This window comes from Ipomoea nil, unplaced genomic scaffold (genome assembly GCF_001879475.1).
Source record: "Ipomoea nil cultivar Tokyo-kokei standard unplaced genomic scaffold, Asagao_1.1 scaffold2144, whole genome shotgun sequence".
NCBI lineage: Eukaryota > Viridiplantae > Streptophyta > Magnoliopsida > Solanales > Convolvulaceae > Ipomoea > Ipomoea nil.
This window is the reverse complement of record NW_017618572.1, coordinates 4,363,530-4,375,739: the sequence shown is the minus strand read 5'-3', so window position 1 is coordinate 4,375,739 and position 12,210 is coordinate 4,363,530. Positions and strand designations below refer to the sequence as shown.

Genomic DNA, 12,210 nt, shown 5'->3' with positions numbered 1-12,210 from the left:
TTTTTATTTTTATTTTTTAATGTTTATAATAATGCTAATTTTGTGTACAGTTATTAATCAATTGAACAATTTTTAGTAAAGACTGAAATTACATGGAATGACATATTCACACCATTTGTTAAATATTATATACTTCGAATTAATAGTTTTATATTATATACTTTGATCATATTTTATACTGTGCAACGCACGGGTAACATACTAGTCTTGTATAAAGCAATCAAACATAGAGGGGTATTTAGTTTCACTTAATATTCGAGTGTTCCGAGATGTCAATCCAAACATATGAAACCATTGGTACAAAGTTCAATTATGAAGCAATTGAGTTTTTGGGACAGTAAGGACTGAGGACACATGCTTTAATTTAGATCAGAGTTCAATTTTGCTGTAAGGAACACATCAGGCTTGTCTGTTTATGTTTGTCTCTGTGTGCATGTGTATATATAATAATGTTTTGTTTATTCTTTTCATTCATCAAATATGAAGGTGTTCACTTTGATTAAGATCGATCACAATATGGTATTTATGTTCTTGACAAACTTGGCCGGCTGGCCTGCATGCTATATGCATGAAAACGAAACCATGCAGTTTCCTATACAAAACATTTGGCCACATATGTAGCTAGCTTGGATTATTTTATATTATCAACTTTGGTGGAGTCTTTGTTTAATTGTTCTTGATGTAACTACTATACCATAGTCATACACACTCCAATCATACCACAAAATAATCAGGAAAATTGTCTCCTTTCTTGTACAGTTACATTATTAAGTACTATATATATATAAAGCTTCATTTCTTGTATGTGCATAGTGTATCTAATTGCATACAGCAGATTTTCAGTTCTTCATTTGCCCCTGTTATTCATTGAAATGGAACAACCTTCTTTTGTGTCTTCATGTGGTTCCTCCTATGATGTTTTCTTGAGTTTCAGAGGAGAAGATGTTCGCAAGAATTTCGTTGATCATCTCTATAGTGCCATGCAGCAAAGAGGGATTTACACTTTCAAAGACGACGAGAAGCTGGAAAGGGGAAAGTCCATCTCACCAGCACTTGAGAAGGCAATCGAAGAATCGGCCATGGCCGTTGTCGTCTTCTCCGAGCACTATGCTGATTCCTCATGGTGTTTGGAGGAACTGGTGAAAATCATGGAGTGTATGGAGGTGAAAGGTCAGATGGTTGTTCCCATTTTCTATGGCGTGGATCCGTCGACTGTGAGGAAACAGAAGGGAAAGTATGGAGAAGCCTTTAAAGGACACGAGAAGAGGTTTGAGAAGGAAGGAGAAAAGGTGAAGAAATGGAGGAAAGTGCTGGAGGATTGTTAGTAGGTTGTTAGAGGAAATCTTCTAACCACTCATTTGAATTTTGAAATAACTGGTTAGGAGTTCCCTTTAGCTTGTATTTAAGCGTAGGCTGCCTGTTCACTCATTTGAATTTTGAAATAACTGGTTAGGAGTTCCCTTTAGCTTGTATTTAAGCGTAGGCTGCCTGTTCTCAATATTCATTGAGTGTTTCATTATCACAATACATATATACACTTCACTTGAGAGTTCAACATGGTATCAGAGCGGTAGATGTGGGTGGTGGGCTTTGATCGGAACGAGGAGGCGCCGCCGCCGGGAGGAACGGAGCAGTCATCGGAGGGTCCACGCGCCGCCGCACTCTCGGAGCTCCGACGCCACGCGCCGGCGCGTGCGGTGTTTCCCGACCTCCGCTCCGGTCGCCGCCGACGCGGCTAGCTCCGCCTCAGTCTGCCCGACGCGTCTGTGTCAATACCTCCGTCCGGTGTTGAGGGGTTCTGCGTGGGCTGTGTTTCCAGATCTGGTTCTGCGTGTGGGTGTGCTGCCAGGGTGCTGCGTGGACTGGGTTTTTGCATAAAATTGAAGTCTACATCTCCAGGTTGGTTTTGTGTGTTTATTATGGCAGAAAATAGGACTATTACTGTGGTGTCAACCCAATCCAAATTGGTTGATTTGGTGTTGGCACCGGATGGGTCCAATTTTGGGGAATGGAAATTTTTAGTTGAAGTAAATTTGAAGGGTATGGGTAAAGCTGGACATTTAATTGAGACATGTCCGGATGACCCTACCGAAGCCCAAGCGTGGCAGAAAGATGATGACGCCTTGTTTTCGCGTATAATAAATTGTATTGATAGGAAGATAATCCTATCTTTACAGCACTGTAAGAGTGCGAAGGAAGTGTGGGAGTTAGTGAATCAGTGGTTTAGCGGGGCGAGTAATTTAAGGAAGTTATATCAGTTATCCCAGGATGTTCATCGACCGTCTCAAAAAGGGCGGGACATCAGGGATTACTATTATGACTTCAAGAATGTAAGTGAGGCGTTGTGTGCTGCTATGCCAATTACTGATAAAGTGGATAAAATGAAAAAACAACGTGATCAGTTGCATATTTTTAGTTGGATTTCTGGGTTAGATAAAGAGTATGATGTTTTGAAATCACAATTATTGGGGAATAAGGAGTTAGACTCGCTCGACCAAGTTTTCTCTATGGTTCAAAATGCGTCAGTGAATCTTGGTACTGATAGTACGTTGGAGAAACAAGTGTTTTTCTCACAAGGAGATAGTGGGACTGATAGTCGAGGAGGTCGGTCCAGGGGACGAGGTAGAGGGCGCGGAGGAGGTCGGGGGCAAAGGGCTTGCTATAATTGTGGTGATCCCGGTCATCTGCGTAACCAATGCCCACAACTCTCCGACCATAGGAGATTTGCTAATTCTGCTTCTAAACCAGAAGGGACGGTTATGATAACTGAAGAAGAGATGGCTTTGTTTAATCAGTTAAAGTTGTCGTCCTCGCAGCCTCCCGCTGGTCCAGGGTCATTGCCATCTCCGTCAGCTACCTTTGTTCAAACAGGTAATCCTATTGCTTGTGTTTCCTCCTCGTCTCGACAGTGGGTCATTGATTCTGGAGCCAGTGACCACATGTCAGGTAATCTAAGTATGTTTTCCGAATATTGTTCCCTTAAATATGGTCCTACGGTTACCTTGGCAGATGGTTCATCCACCTCTGTTTTAGGTAAAGGTAGTGTGAGTGTTAGTTCGTCGTTGCCTCTCACGTCTGTGTTATATCTCCCAAAATTCCCGTTCAATTTATTGTCAATTAGTCAAATTACCCGGGACCTAAATTGTTGTGTTATGTTCTTCCCTGGATATTGTCTGTTTCAGGATCTGTTGACGAAGACGATTATTGGTAAAGGGAAGGAGGTCGGTGGGCTGTACGTGTTAGAACGGCTGTCCAAAGATTCTGGAGGTGTTCCGGTTGGTTTATTGGGAAATATGTCCCCGTTGCAGTTGCACTCCCGGTATGGTCATCCGCCTTTGTCTGTCTTAAAGAAGTTGTGTCCGGGGTTAGAATCTCTATCTGGCTTGCAATGTGAGTTATGCGAGCTTGCTAAGCATTGTCGGGTGCCATACCCTCCTAGAGTCAATAATAGAGTTGAGTCTTTATTTCAGTTAGTTCACTCAGATATATGGGGGCCATGTCGAGTAGTATCAAAGTCTGGGTTTAAATATTTTGTAACTTTTGTAGATGATTTCTCTAGACACACTTGGCTATACCTCATGAAGTCTAGAGATGAGTTGTTTGGGATCTTTTGTAATTTCTGTGCGATGGTCAAAACTCAGTTCAATAAAATGATACAGGTTTTGCGGAGTGATATTGGGACTGAGTATTTTTCTTGTTCCTTCTCGAGTTATATGAGTCAGAATGGGATGGTACATCAGTCGTCTTGTGTCAGCACTCCCCAACAGAATGGTGTGGCAGAACGCAAGAACCGCCATCTGTTGGAGGTTGCTAGGGCGTTTTTGTTTCAAATGAAAGTCCCTAGGGTTTACTGGGCAGATGCAGTTCATACAGCGTGTTTCTTAATAAACCGCCTACCTACAAGGGTCCTTGGGGGTCAGAGTCCTTGTCATTTCGTCTATCCGTCCAAACCGTTGTTCTGCCTTCCTCCTAAAGTGTTTGGGTGTACGTGTTTTGTCCAGGATGTTCGTCCTCAAAGAGGGAAACTTGATCCTAAGTCATTAAAATGTATTTTCCTGGGATATTCAAGTACTCAAAAAGGGTATCGGTGTTACTCCCCGGATTTGGGGTGATACTTGGTTTCTGCAGATGTCTCGTTCTTCGAGAATACTCTATTCAGTGAAGAGTTCCCTGGTTCGTCTGGTTGTAGTTCCGAGACAGATGATTTTCTGACATATATTGTTACTATTCCTGACTCCGTAGGAGTAGAGTCTAGGCCTCCTGTTACGCAGGTTTATCACAGGCGGCCCAGAGAAGGTGATACGCGTGCAGCCCCACCGGTTCCACCAGTAAATCCTCCCTTACCAGAATCTTCGTCGACAGACCAGGATGTTCCTATCGCTGTTCGGAAAGGTACGCGTCGTTGTGTTCGTCCCATTCCGTCTTTTGTGTCATATACCAATTTATCGGCGTCTTCGCGTGCTTTTGTGTCCCAGTTAGAGTCTATTCCTGTTCCGAAATCTTTGAGTCAGGCAATGGTTGGAGGCGTGCGATGGTAGAGGAGGTAGACGCCCTTGAGGAGAACCAGACCTGGGATCTGGTACAGCTTCCCCCTGGTAAGGTTGCTATTGGCTGTAAGTGGGTGTATGTGGTGAAAATGAACCCGGATGGGTCTGTGGCTAGACTCAAAGCGCGCTTGGTGGCAAAGGGGTACGCCCAGACGTATGGTATAGATTATACCGAGACGTTCTCCCCAGTGGCCAAGTTAACTTCTGTGCGGATATTTATTTCTTTGGCAGCTTCGAGACATTGGCCCTTGCATCAGCTTGATGTGAAGAATGCTTTCCTACATGGCTACTTGCGTGAGGAGGTTTATATGGAGCAACCACCGGGGTTTGTTGCTCAGGGGGAGTCTGGGAAAGTGTGCAAGCTGAAGAGGTCCTTATATGGGCTAAAGCAGTCTCCGCGTGCGTGGTTTGGGCGGTTTAGCAATGCAGTTGTTGAGTTTGGAATGCAGAGAAGTGCATATGATCATACTGTCTTTTACAAACATACTAACTATGGGTGTGTTTTGTTGATAGTATATGTAGATGATATTGTTATTACAGGCAGTGATGCAAGTGGGATTGAGGCGCTCAAGTTCTTTCTCGGATCTGAGTTCCATACTAAGGATCTGGGAGTGTTGAAGTACTTTCTGGGAATTGAAGTTGCACGCTCTAAGAAAGGCATATTCCTCTCACAGAGGAAATATGCGTTGGACTTGCTCGGGGACACGGGGCTGCTTGGGTCAAAACCGTGTGATACGCCCATGGATCAAGGTGTGAAGTTATTGGCAGGAGAAGGGGAGCCGTTTGAAGATCCGGAGAGGTACAGGAGGTTAGTGGGAAAACTAAATTATCTCACAATTACCCGTCCAGATATTGCATTTCCAGTGAGTGTGGTTAGTCAATTCATGAGTGCACCGACCCAAACTCACTGGGAATCGGCGGTTCGGATTGTGAAATATTTGAAAGGTGCTCCTGGAAAAGGGATTCTTTATGCTGACCACGGGTATATGCGTGTTGAGGCATTCTCCGATGCAGACTGGGCTGGTTCACCAGGCGACAGGAAGTCTATGACAGGTTATTGTGTGTTTGTAGGAGGCAACTTGGTCTCCTGGAAGAGTAAGAAGCAGAATGTGGTGTCACGCTCAAGTGCTGAATCAGAATACCGAGCCATGACTCATGTGGCAAGCGAAATAGTCTGGGTGCGGAACATTCTAAAAGAAGTGGGTGTTGAAGTGAAGTTACCGATAGATTTGTGGTGTGATAACTGTGCTGCCATACACATCGCGAATAATCCGGTCTTTCACGAGCGGACGAAGCATATTGAAGTGGACTGCCATTTTATACGGGAAAAAGTGGAGCAAGGACTCATATCACTTACACACGTTCGGAGCGGTGATCAACTGGCTGACATATTCACGAAAGGATTGTGTAAAAATCGGGTTTCATATATATGTAACAAGTTGGGCATGTTTGATATCTATGCTCCAACTTGAGGGGGAGTGTTAGTAGGTTAGAGGAAATCTCCTAACCACTCATTTGAATTTTGAAATAACTGGTTAGGAGTTCCCTTTAGCTTGTATTTAAGCGTAGGCTGCCTGTTCTCAATATTCATTGAGTGTTTCATTATCACAATACATATATACACTTCACTTGAGAGTTCAACAAGGATGTATCCAAATTGTCCGGTTGGGATCGGGACAACACTGAAAATGGGTAAATCTTAAATTCTAGTAATATCTCATACTCAATTTCTCTTATGTCATAATTTATATGGGATCTAAATTTTTGAGGTCAATGGATGTTATATCAAGTCATATTTAGAAAGGAGTTTGAACTTTTTAAAGTTACCCAATAGCAAGAATCAAAGCAACAGAACAGAAAACATCCATTAATTTAATTTAATTGTTGTTTTATGAGTTGAACTTGATGTTTGTGGTGTATATATATATATATATATATATATATATATATATATATAGGCATGAAGCAAAGTTCATCGAGAGAATTGTTGAAGATATCATTGCGAAATTGGGTCCGGGATGGTCAAGTGGGTATCCAAATCTTGTTGGGATGAAGCTTCGTATGCAGAAATTGAATCCATTGATAGGTTTGGGGTATAGTAGTGATGTTCGTTTTGTTTGCATATTTGGGATGAGCGGAATTGGAAAGACAACTATTGCAAGACGTGTTTATGACGAGATCTCAAATAAATTTGAAGGTCGTTGTTTTATTCATGAAGTTAAAGAGCAGTCAGCAAAACATGGTGTGGTGCACCTGCAACAGAAGCTTCTATCTGAGATTCTTTCTATAAAAGATTTGAAAATAAGCAATGTGTTTGAAGGAAGCAATATGATAAAATGAAGGCTGTGCTGCAAAAGAGTGCTTATTGTTCTTGATGATGTTGACCACATGGATCAATTGGAGTCCTTGGTTAGAAATGGTGATTGGTTTGGCATCGGAAGTAGAATCATCATAACAACCAAGGATAAGCACTTGCTTATTGGCCATAGAGTCAAGTCTTTGAGATTGTATAAGATGAGTTTCCTTGATGAAAGTGAAAGTCGTAAACTGTTTAGGCAATATGCCTTTACAAAAAACCCCCCTGCCAAGGAATTCGAAGAGCTAGAGACTAAGCTGATACACTATGCTGGTGGCCTTCCTTTGGCTCTTAAGGTTTTGGGTTCCTCCTTGTGTGGCAGAGGAATTAGTGAATGGAGAAGTGAAGTGGATCGACTTAAGGAAATTCCTGAAAAATGAGATAATAGAGAAACTCAAAGGAAGTTTCTACGGTCTGAATAAAAATGCCCAAAATATTTTTTTAGATATTGCATGCTTCTTTAATGGGGAAAAGAAAGCATGGATGACAAAAATACTTGACAGTTTCAACTTCCACTCTATCATTGGCATAAAGGTTCTCACAGAGAAATGTTTGATAACTGTTTTAAATGGGTCGCATTTTGATGCATCAAATGATACAAGAAATGGGCTGGGATGTTGTTTGCCAAGAAGCTTCAAATGATCCAAGAAGATATAGTAGGTTGTGGCTACCTCAGGATATTTCTCAACTACTCACAGGAAGTGAGGTAAGTGCATGCATGCTGTTCAATTCAATATGAAAACATCAACATTAAGTATCAATCGAATCCTTTAATTTATGTAATATATAGATAACATATACATACATACATACAATTCGTTAATTGTTTTCCAATGGAATATAATAATGTCAGGGAACTGAAAAGATTGAAGCTATAGAATTGAAGTTGCGGGATGCAACTGAGGTTAAAGTTAGCAGTGAAGCCTTCATACACATGACCAAGCTTAGGCTACTCAAATTCCACAATGCAAATGCTTCTCAAGCTCCTAATTTTATACCCGGGGAGTTAAGGTGGCTTGATTGGCATGGATACCCTTCAAAATGTTTGCCGGCTAGTTTCCAGGGAGAAAAGCTTGTTGGTCTTAAAATGCAATATAGTCGTGTCATACAACTCTGGAAAGGCTTGAAGGTTTAATTAATTGGCCGGTTATTCAATATTTATTTCTGACTCGTTTTTTATTTTTCCTTCAAAGCCTTGCAATTGATTTTTGATTACTTCTTTCATGTTCTACTTCTTCAGGTTTTGGAGAATTTGAGGTTAATCAATCTAAGCCACTCTCAGAAACTAATTAGGACTCCAGATTTCACAGGAATCCCAAATCTTGAAAGGTTAATTCTTGAAGACTGTACAAGTTTGGTAGAGATCCACGCTTCTGTTGGATTTCTCAAGAACCTTGTTTTACTTAACTTGAAGCGCTGTGTAAATCTTAAGAGGCTTCCCACGAGCATTCATTTAGAAAAGCTTGAGATGCTAATATTATCAGGCTGCTTGAAACTCGCAAATTTTCCAGATATCACTGGTCGCATGGCTTGCTTGTTAGAAGTACATGCTGAAGCTACTGCTTTAAGTGAGCTTCCACCATTGATCGAGTGTCTTACATGCCTCAGTTTAATAAATCTAAGCTACTGCAACCATCTTGTAAGTCTTCCAAGTAGCATTTGTAGATTGAAAGGTATGAAAACTCTAATTCTCTCTGGTTGTTCCAAGTTTGATAGATTACCAGATGATTTGGGAGAAATGGAATGTTTAGAAGAGCTATATTGTGATAACACAGTGATCCAAGAACCACCATCCTCCATTTCACTTCTAAAGAAACTCAAGATCTTAACGTTTCGTGGATGTAAACCTTTGGCTTCTCGATCACAACATTCATTCTTCCTCCCTAGACTGTTGCCAGGAACTAGTTGTCAAGATGCCAAGGCTTCACCCTCTCTTTCTCTATCTGGTTTATCTTCACTGATACAGCTAGATCTTAGTGATTGTAGTATGTTGGATGGAGGCATTCCTGGTGATCTTGGAGAATTGCACTGTTTAGAAGTATTGAATCTTAGCAACAACAAGTTTGTTGGTATCCCAGCTGAATCCCTGGCTCGCCTCACTCGACTTAAGAAACTTGATCTGGTTGCATGCTCTAAGCTTGAAACTTTGCCCGAGCTTCCTTCAAGTATACAAGAGCTTTATACAGATGAATGCACAGATTTGAAAGGCAACATAGATATGTTTACAAAATACCCAAAGTTGTCGCGCATTTCATTCACTAAATGCCTTCAACTACTTCAGGATCAACGTTACACTCACATGGTTGATGGAATATGGCAAATCCTGCTCAAGGTATGCATGTAATTCATATAGTATAGTGTATGTAGTAATTACCATATATATGTAACTCATATATATATATAGAGTAGAGTTCAGGTGCGGCCTTAGTCTCCCGTGCGGTCATGCGGATATATTTTAACCGTAGGATGAGTTGAGATCAAACGGCTGGAAATCAATGAAAAAGAGAAATTACGCGGTGGTAATTTCGTAATTTCTTGCACCATGTATATTTTGACGGTACATTACGTACTAGTGTGTGGTGCATTTTTAATTACTTTGTGGTGCAATTTTGAGTGATTAATGATGCATTGATTTGTATTACACCACTCAACGGGGGTGTCAAACCCGTCGATGGGTTTAATAGACCCGTTATCGGGTGCTAGTGTGTGGTACATATTTGAGTGTTCTGTGGTGAATTTTTGAGGGATTAATGGTGCATTGATTTGTATTACTCTACTCAACGGGGTGTCAAACCCGTTGACGGGTTCAATAGACCCGTCAATGAGGTGTATTACGTGCTAGTGTGTGGTGCATTTTTGAGTGTTCTGTGGTGCATTTTCAAGTGATACATGGTGCATTGAGATTGTCCTGCGCCTTTGGATGCAAATGATCGGACGATGTAGATTAGGCCAGACGACCGCATGGCAGATGATGACCGCATAAATATATATATATATATATTGAGTCCGTCCTTCACGTATGCATATATATGACTAATAATATATGATTGGTATGATCTTTAATTTGTGACACAGGGATTATCTATGGCAGATGGCCCTTTTAGTATATTTTTTCCGGGCATTTCAATTCCTGAGTGTTTTACCTATAAGAACTTGGGACCTTCAAGTGCAGTGGACCTGCCTCAAAATTGGTACAATGATAAATTCTTGGGATTTGCAATTTGTGTTCCTGACTGTAGAGGATTTGCAGCCTTCTGCCGGAATGATTATGTGAGTGAAAAATACGTAGTTGGTGTCTTCTTTGGTTACAGAACTCATGATGGTCGTCGGTATTGTGTTTTAACATTTATTGGCGTTATAGGGACTAAAAAAAGTGGTTTCTGAGCACAGTTGTTTGGCCTATTTGTCATATCGCCGTTTGAGTTCAAACAATAGGAACTTTCAAAATCCTAATGAATGGAGTCAAATTGTGGTTCGTGGTGTTTGTGAGAATGATTGCACTGCAGGTTATGGGTTGCAGCTTGTGTATGAGGATGATGTTAAACAGGCTCGGGCTCAAGCTCAGGTTGATGAACAACTAATGATCCAAAGCAACTAGTCTATCTTAATCTCGGATTAGTTCCTTCTTGCAATCTTCAGTGGATCAGATCATATTAATTACCTGAAGAAGAAGATATTAAAATTATTAGAATTAGGACTAGTATTAGGATTTTTTGTATTTGAATCACATTATGACTCCCTATCCTAGTTTTCCTATGATTCTCTCTTGTATATATTCCCTCAATTTGTACAGTTTTAACAACTGTTCATCTAATACAATTTATACAGTTCTCATCTGGTATCAGTAGTTTCAGGTTCCTTTTCTACTTTTCTCTCAATGGAACCCCAGTGCAGTAATATTGACGGATCTGCTAACATCTCTGAGCGGACCGTTTCTAATGCTGTCATTACTTCCTTCGGTTCTATGGCTGTCAATTTTCTTTTTACTGCCCATCACTTTATCAGTATTAAGCTTACCCACAAAAATTTCTTGTTTTGGAGGACGCAAGTAGTCCCCTTTTAGAGGGACACGGGCTCATGGGATTTATTGATGGGATCAACCCATGCCCGCTGGCCTTCTTGCCGATTGTCGCGGACGACGAACCACAGCCAAACCCGGCCCATGCCGTGTGGTATTGCCACGACAAAGCATTGATGTCAAATGCTGATTTTGTCTCTCTCCGAAGAAGTCATGCACCTTGCCGTTGGACGTTGTACGTCGCCGGAAGTTTGGGTGTCCATGGGGTAGTCTCTAGCTTCTTCGTCTCGTGCCCGATCGCTTAATCTTCTCGGTCAGCTTCAGTCTCTCAGGCAGGGTGACTCCTCTATTGCTGATTATATTGGCCGTGCACACATTATTACGAAAGACTTAGCCTTTGCCGGTTGACCGGTTGGTTTGGATGAGATGAACTTGTATGTGTTTTGTGGATTATGGCCATAATATCAAAACCTAACGGCGTCCCTTTCGGTCCGTGGACAGCGGTCACTCTTGCGGAGTTAGTCGATTTCCTTGGCGCGTAGGAATTCATCTGGGGCAAAGACGAGATCACCCCTACCGCATTCACTGCCCAGGGGCGGCGGCGGGGGCAGGGGGGAAATCCCGTCGCTCACGCCTCGGTGGTCGTGGCGGCCAAAATCAAGGTGGGCAGCGAGGTGGCGGTGCACGGCAGCAAGGTGATGGTCGTGGCCGCGGTGGCAATGGTGGCAGCGACGGTCAGTCTAAATGTCAGATTTGTGGGCGCAATGGTCACTCCGCTCTTGCGTGTTACGACCGCTTCGATAATCAAAGATATCATCCTCCTCAAGCTAACCTGACATATCAAGATAATGGTTCAGACACTAGTAGTTCTCAGGTTTGGATTTCAGACCCGGGAGCAACCAATCATGTGACCCTAGACATTGTAGCCATATCCACGTCTGAGGAGTATGTTGGTAATGACACGTTGCGTGTTACGTTGGTGGTGGTAAGAGTTTATATATTAGTCATGTTGGTCATGCGCAGTTTAATACCACATCTAGGTCTTTCCAATTATCAAATATCCTTCATGTTCCCAATTTGTCTACATCTTTATTATCTGTTCAAAAATTTACTTCAGATAATAAAGTGTTTTTTGAGTTTCACACTTTTGTTGTTGTTGTTGTTGTTGTTGTGAAAGATATCAATTCCAAAGAAATTCTGCTACGGGGCAATAGCTCTGGGTGTCTATACAAGCTTCCTATCACTAGTTCGTCTCCTTAAGCTTTTCTTTCCGCTCGCGCATCCGAGTC

At 41.8% G+C, this 12,210-nt stretch overlaps 1 pseudogene; it reads left to right on the top strand.

The window, feature by feature from the left end:
- Window positions 1–838: 838 nt before the first annotated feature.
- Window positions 839–10,287, top strand: LOC109148662 (annotated as a pseudogene).
- The last annotated feature ends 1,923 nt before the right edge of the window (window positions 10,288–12,210 follow it).